The following is a 7576-nucleotide window of genomic DNA, read 5'->3' as shown; positions in this document are numbered from 1 at the left end:
TACCTTGAGAATATTGTGCTAGGAAAAATAAGCCAGTCAGAGAAAGATAAATATAACATGATCTCACTCATGTGTGGAATGTAATGAACAACATAAACTGATGAAGAAAAATAGATCGCGAGACAGAGAAGATGCAAGCAGACCTTCAAACCTAAAAGTGAAGGTAGGAGAGGGTGGCTGGGGTGTGGGAGGGGTAAGAGATCAACCAAAGAAGTTGTATGCATATAAGCATAACCATTGAACACAGACAATAGGGGAGTGAAGGCCTGGGCTGGAGGGTGGGCACGGGTTGGAGAGAAAAAAAGGGGGGATATGCAATGCTTTCAACAATAAAGAATTTTAAAAAAATAAAATGAATTTATGAACTTAAACAATAGGAGGACAGTGTACAAGGTAAGACATGTTTGAAGTTCACTCATTTCTCAGTGACTGCAATGACTTCTTTGCTATATGGAACTAGAGGTTTTAAATATTGGAATGGAAATTTTTTTCTCAATTTTTAACCCATGTAGAATTTAAACGCACTTGTACCATATAGTTACAGATTTAATCTGCATTGTTAACATTCTTCACCAAACTTAATAAGTCTGACCATTCAATAATGCATTCAGTGAAGTCTACATTTGTAATCTTTGTTAATATCCCTGATGTAAATACTCTCATCATGTGGTTCAAACTGACAAAATGATGACACTGAACATGGACATGATGAAATATTTCAGTAGCATATCATTATATTTTATTTCCAACATGCCAAAATGGAAGCACCAAATATGCTCAAGAACTTTCATAATAAAACAGTCAAATTATTGGGATGCATCAAGTTTAAAGCTTTCTTAAAGTTTGATTCAAGTAGAATTGATATAAAATGAACATTTAAAAAACACAACATACCCTTTTGATGTTTTCATACGTGCCTGAAAACAAGTTCCGCCGACCCTTACTAGTGCCTGCAGATAGTGATGTCATAAGGTGAAGCCAGTGGTGGTCAGTGGGGGCCTCCCTGAGACAATCCGGGAAGGGGGGCAGAGTCCAGTTGGAAGGCCGGCTGGGACCACCTCCATTTGGGAGGTGAAGGCAGGTCACTGTAGCTGTTTGGACAACTGAAATTAGAAAGGGGGTGCTGACTGGCTTGTGGGCGCTGTGGCAGGACTTGGCCTTCTCCTCAGGAGGCCTCACAGTTTGCCTCCAGCCCCAGGCTGCCTTCAGGAGGGCTGATGGGCAGCCCCTTCAGAAAAATCATTGCCACAGGGAAATTTGCAGTCCTGAATGCACATAAAGAATCCAGGGACGTAAACATGTTTGCTTATTTATGAGGAAAAGTGCATCTGGAAGGTACATTAATAGTAAACTCTCCACAAGGATGGTTCTTCAGAGAATATGACAAACGGAAATGTACAAGGAGACAGTCATGCTAGTAACCTTTCACAGAAGTTCAAAAACTGGCTGGAGGACACAGTAATAGGGTATGATATGCAATAGAGAAAATACTATGTGAGATCCTGAGGAGCCTTAGACATTTACAACACATGTCTCAAGAAATCATCTTTCGAATCCCAACACCGGCCTCCATGTGGTCTCCAGAGGATTCTCTGCTTTAAGAAAGACTGCAAGTTGGCTGACCCATGCCTCCTGTGTCACTAGCTGTATTTATAGACAATAAAACATGGGTTTCACTAGGGAAAGCAGTTTCTAGTTCACCATGGGCTCTGCTCACTCCAGTGTCTAAAGTTATGTTGGAATCCCTCAGAAACAGCTTCTCGCATGGGAAAGTTCATTTTTATCACTCAAAGACTAACCTAAGTTAAAAACATAAAGAGATGACTTTAATCAGAAACCATCAGATTTTAGGGATTAAATAAAAACAAGGTGGGGATCATGACTATGACCCTAATGGTGTGGAATTTCTCTGAAATCCGTGATATTGATTCTTTTATCCTCTTACATGAAAGAAGACAGACTTCCGCCCTAACTGGTTTGGCTCAGTGGATAGAGCGTCAGCCTGTGGACTGAAAGGTCCCAGGTTCGATTCCAGTCAAGGGCATGTACCTTGGTTGCGGGCACATCCCCTGTAGAGGGTGTGCAGGAGGCAGCTGAGCGATGTTTCTCTCATCGGTGTTTTCTTAACTTTTTTTTCCCTTCTCCCTTCCCTCACTGTAAAAAAAAAAAAAAAAATCAGTAAAAATATTTTTTTTTAAAAAAAAGAAAAGAAGACAGACTTCTTGAATGATTCTGATAACTGTTCTAGAGAGATAGCTTTAGATTTAACCATATGTACTTGAAACATAACCACCTTAATTGTTTAATTCTTTTTCAGGAAATTGGTTATTAATTTTAGAGAGAGAGAGAAAGGGGGAGGGAGGGAGGGAGGGAGGGAGAGAAGGAGAAGGAGAAGGAGAAGGAGAAGAATCAATACGAAAGGAAACAAAAGGAAATCAATTGCCTCCTCTATGATTTCCAAACAAGGGTCAATTTTGAAACCCAGTTATGTGCCCTTACCAGGAATCAAAGACGCCTTCCTTTAGTTGGGGTGCTTTATGGGAGGATGCCCCAACCCACTGAGCCACCTGAGCAGGGCAGCACCTTAATTCTTTTTTTTTTATTTTATTGATTTTTTACAGAGAAGAAGGGAGAGAGATAGAGAGTTAGAAATATCGATCAGCTGCCTCCTGCACATCTTCCACTGGGGATGTGCCCGCAACCCAGGTGCATGCCCTTGACCGGAATCAAACCCGGGACCTTTCAATCCGCAGGCTGACGCTCTATCCACTGAGCCAAACCAGTTTCGGCAGCACCTTAATTCATAATGTTTGCTTTAAGAGTGTAAATTAGGTCCTAGATGGCTTAACTCAGTGGAAAGAGAGTGGGCCTGTAGACTGAAGGGTGCCAGGTTCAATTCTGGTCAATTGCACATGCCCAGGCTGTGGTTCTAACACCAGTAGGGGGCATGTAGGAGGCAGTGATCAATGATTCCCTCTCTTCAGTGATGTTTCTATCTCTCATCTCTCCCTTTCTCTCTGGAATTTTATATATATATATATATATATATTAGAGTAGAGGGCTAGTGCAAAAATGTATGCATGGTGGGTGTCCCTCAGCCCAGCTGCACCCTCTCCAATCTGGGACATCCTTCTCACAATCCAGGACTGCTGGCTCCCAACCGCTCGCCTACCTGCCTGCCTGATTGCCCCTAACTGCTTCTGCCTGCCAGCCTGATCGATACCTAACTGCTCCCCAGCTTGCCCAATTGCCCCTAACTGCCCTCCCCTGCCAGCCTGGTCACCCCTAACTGCCCTTCCCGGCTGGGCTGGTCACCCATAACTGTCCTCCCCTACAGGCCTGGTCACCCCCAACTGCCCTCCCCTCCAGGCCTGGTCACCCCTAACTGCCCTCCCCTGCCAGCCCAGTCACCCCTATCTTCTCTCCCTTTCCAGCCTGGTTGCCCCTAACTGCCCTCCCCTACCAGCCCGATTGCCCCTAACTTCCCTCGTCTGCCAGCCTGGTTACCCCTAACTGCCCTCCCCTGCTGGCTTGGTCACCCTAACTGTCCTCCCCTGCTGACTTGGCCACCCCTGACTGTCCTCCCCTGCAGGCCTAATCGCCCCCCAACTGCCCTCCCCTGCTGGCCTGATCACCCACAACTTCCCTCCCCTGCCAGCCATTTCATGGCAACCATCTTGTGTCCACATAGGAGCAGCCTTCTGGTGTGTTGGAGTGATGGTCAATTTGCATATTATTTCTTTATTATATAGGATATATATGTATCTGCACTAATAATAGACAAACATGGTAATTGACCGTACCTTTGCTATGCCGGCAATTAGCTGATCAGAGTGATATGCAAATTAACTGCCAACAAAGATGGCAGCTAATTTGCATACTGCAGGCACGGCGGGACAGCGCGAGCTGCCATCCAGGCCCCCATGTGCAACCTGGGGGCGGGGGCTCAGGCAAAGCGGTCTCTGATAGCTTCGCCTGAGCCCCTGCCTGCTAGCCGGAGACATGGGGCCCACTCCCGTGTGCGAACCAGGGGCGGCTGGGGGCACAGGCAAGGTGATTGGCATCACTTGCCTTCGCCTGAGCCCCCACCCACCCACAGGGGACACGGGGCCCTCTGAGAGAGAGAGAGAGGCGGAATTTGACACCCCACTTCCCTCCCTGATAGACCACTGTGATTCCAAGCCAGCGAGGGCTGCCTTCAGGCCACAGCTCCAGGTCCCTCATCCCCACCCTAGGCCTGAGAGCACAGTGCTGGGCAGGGGCACCCAGGAGTTTGGGAATGCAGCGCGAGGGGCCGGCACGACGTGGGGGTGGGCTGTGTTTATACTGCCAAGTTCCCCACATCTGCCCTGGCCTGTGCATGCCTCCTTCTTCCCCTCAGAGGCCCAGCTCCTGCCTACATGCTTGCTGGGCACGCCCAACTGCACCGGGGAGTGAGCCATGGCGATCGGGATGGCCACTTCCTGGGATGGGATGGCTGGACCACAGCGATTCATGAGGGCGATGAGGCCACCCTAACCCCCACAGGTCCTGGGTGGATGGTGGCTCAGTGGATAGCGGTATCTCCATGCATGGTGCCCAGGGGCAGCTGTGAGCTGCTGCAACCCCGCCCCATGCTTCAGGGAGGGGGAGAAGGCTCGCAGCCACCAGCACCCTAGGCTGCACTGCCTGTGCCTCTGCCTGCCAGGTTGGCAGGTTCCAGAGCAAGTGAGCTGCTCCCTTCCCCCAGTGGTAGAACAGGAAGGAGAGCACTGGGTGAAGGGAGGGGACCTCAGCTGGGATCCTCCTGGTGTGGGGAAGGGGCCCGGCCTGGGCCTAGTGGGGAGCTTAGGAAATCTGGCTAAGCAGGCACTGGTTCATACCAACTCTTACTCTGCCATCTTCCTCCAGCTCTTCAAGCTAGCCCCCCTGCCCTACCTGTCTGGGGGAATGGACTCTGGGTGACCTCCCTGAGCTCAGACTGTGGACCCAGAGACCTCAAAGAAGAGTGCCCGGCCGGGCCCGAGCAGGGGCCGGTGTGGAACTACCAGGGCAGAGTTGCTTTGGTGTCTCGGTGAAGTTTGCAACTGACCCAAGGAGGAAACCCGAGAGGGGAAAGGCCGGGAGGCATGAATTGCCAGCACTTTAGCCACTTGAAAACAGCTCCACTTGGAATGTGAGGCGGTTGTATGTTCTGCTGAGAAGTGAGGGGGCTGAACTCCACTGTCACTGGGCTGCTGTCAGTCTGAGGCGCAAGCATCCACCACGACAAGGGGAGAACAGAGTGAGGGGCCTGGAGGAAGGGAGGACAATTGAAGAAAACCGTGTCTAGACTTTCCCCAGCCCTCTACTTCTTTCTGCTGCCTACAAGAGCCCCAGGCCTGGCCACAGTTCTGTCTCCACCTTTTAGTCCCCTATTCTCCAACCACAAAGGAAAGAAATAAGGAAGGAGTCTGTGCTGCCTTCAGAAACTATCTATATACCTGATCGGCCAGTTACCTCCCACAGAGGAGGCCAGACTGCGGCTTAGGCCTGCTCCCCACAGGGACATCAGTAGGACATCCTGTGAGGGCTCCCAGACTGTTACAGGGGGCAGGCTGGGCTGAGGGATGCCCCCCCAAGTGCACAAATTTTTGTGCACTGGGTCTCTAGTGTATTTATACTAGAGAGTAAATTAGTATGATAACATTTGTGGGGTGCCAAACTTTCTGTGCTTTGGAAGGAATATAAGAATGGCAGAAAATCACTCTTTGTCCAATATTGGGTTATTTTGCATTGCTGACCAAGGCCTTGAAAGAAAGTCTGCATGACTTTGTGGTTCTAATTTGCAGCTTGGTGCCTCAATGGTCACCCAGGATAGGAGTTCTTTGTTGTGCCTGTGTGAACAATATGAATTATATTCTCTGTTCACAGTATTACATAATTCTCAGCAATGTTTAGAAGAATACTTCCCCACATACTGTAAAGGAGCCATGTCCCATGATGTATGAAATATCATAGGCTGGTGTCACTTGTTAAGGCTCTTAGATTTAAATGGAACTAGCATTAGAACAGAAACACTGTATTCCTAGTGAGTGGGAAAGACCAGAAAATTGTATGAAAAGTGCCTACTCTGTGGCTTCTGTGATGTTTGCTTACAGACATTCTAAGGGCCTCCATAACTATTCTGTGACTGAAGTCATTGGCAGAAAAATAAATACACATTTTTTTTGGAGTTCCCTGGCCCATCTATGGTGTTCACCTCAAGGCTTCCTCAACTGGGAAGACCTCAGAGCTGAGGAGGGATAATCCTATAATCAGTCCCAGGATATATTTTTTTGTAACCAGTCAGGATTCCTGGAAATTCGGATGGCAAAAGTCTTCACTGCTTGCCACTATTGGCTGCTTCTGTGGCAAGGCTGGTCCAGGAAATTAGGAGAGAGATGGTAGAATCCATGTAAGTTTGCAATTTTAATTTCCTAACAGAACAGGGCTATCCATGCCTTTATTTGGAAGTGGTTCTTAAGGCTTTATTAAGTATATTTATAACTGACATACAACAAAATGCAGTTTTTCTAATGTGTACTATGTGGTGAGCTTGGACATATGGATAAAGCTCTGAAAACACATGTGAAATAAACATATCTCTCACATATAGAGGTTAGGTCAAAAGTAGGCTTACAGATGTGAATATGCAAAACACAGAGTTTATCTTCTTTTAAAAATAAGTCTTTTATATATTTAAAATATTTTTATTGACCTTTTAGAAAGAAGAAGGGAGAGAGAAAGAAATGTTGATAAGAGAAAGTAACATTGAACTGCTGCCTCGTGTCCACCACCTACAGGACATCTAGACAGGCATGTGTCCTGACCTGGAATGAAACCAGTGACCTTTCAGAGTAAGGGATGGTGCCCAACCAACTGAAATACAATGCCAGGGAAGAGATTATTCTTGTGTTATTATTTATTAACTATTGTATTAATTTCCTGACCAACAACTCTAAACCTAACTAACAACACCTATATTTACCTCCTGCCTTTTATATTCTCTCTTTATGCCTTCCCCAGCTCTAAATGCAGTCATTGACTTTCCTTCCTTTACAAAATTCGTTCATAGTTATATAGGATTTCTGACTCTATTACAGATATTCCCAATTTTTGCCATACTCCTGCCCCCTTCTCTCCCTCTACCCTACCCCCACTGTTTCTAGTCCCTCACCACATGATTGTCTATGTCCATGGCGTGTATATATATATATATAACATATATATATATATATATATATATATATATATATATATATATATATGTTTAAAATATTTTTGTTGATTTTATAGAGTGGAAGGGAGAGGGAGAGATAAAAATATCAATGATGAGAGAGAATTGCTGATTAGTTGCCTCGTGCATGACTCCACCCCCACACTGGGAATTGAGCCTGCAACCCATGTATGTGCCCTACCAGGAAAAGAAGCAGTATCGTATGACCTCATCATTTGTAAAATATAATAAACAGCATAAATTGATGAACAAAAATAGATTCAGAAACATAGAAGTGTCAAACAGATTCAAACTTCAGAGGGAAGTCAGGGAAGGGAGGGGTTAAGGGATCAACCAAAA

This window comes from Myotis lucifugus, unplaced genomic scaffold (assembly GCF_000147115.1).
Source record: "Myotis lucifugus unplaced genomic scaffold, Myoluc2.0 scaffold_550, whole genome shotgun sequence".
Taxonomy (NCBI): domain Eukaryota; kingdom Metazoa; phylum Chordata; class Mammalia; order Chiroptera; family Vespertilionidae; genus Myotis; species Myotis lucifugus.
Note: the sequence above shows the minus strand (reverse complement) of the source record.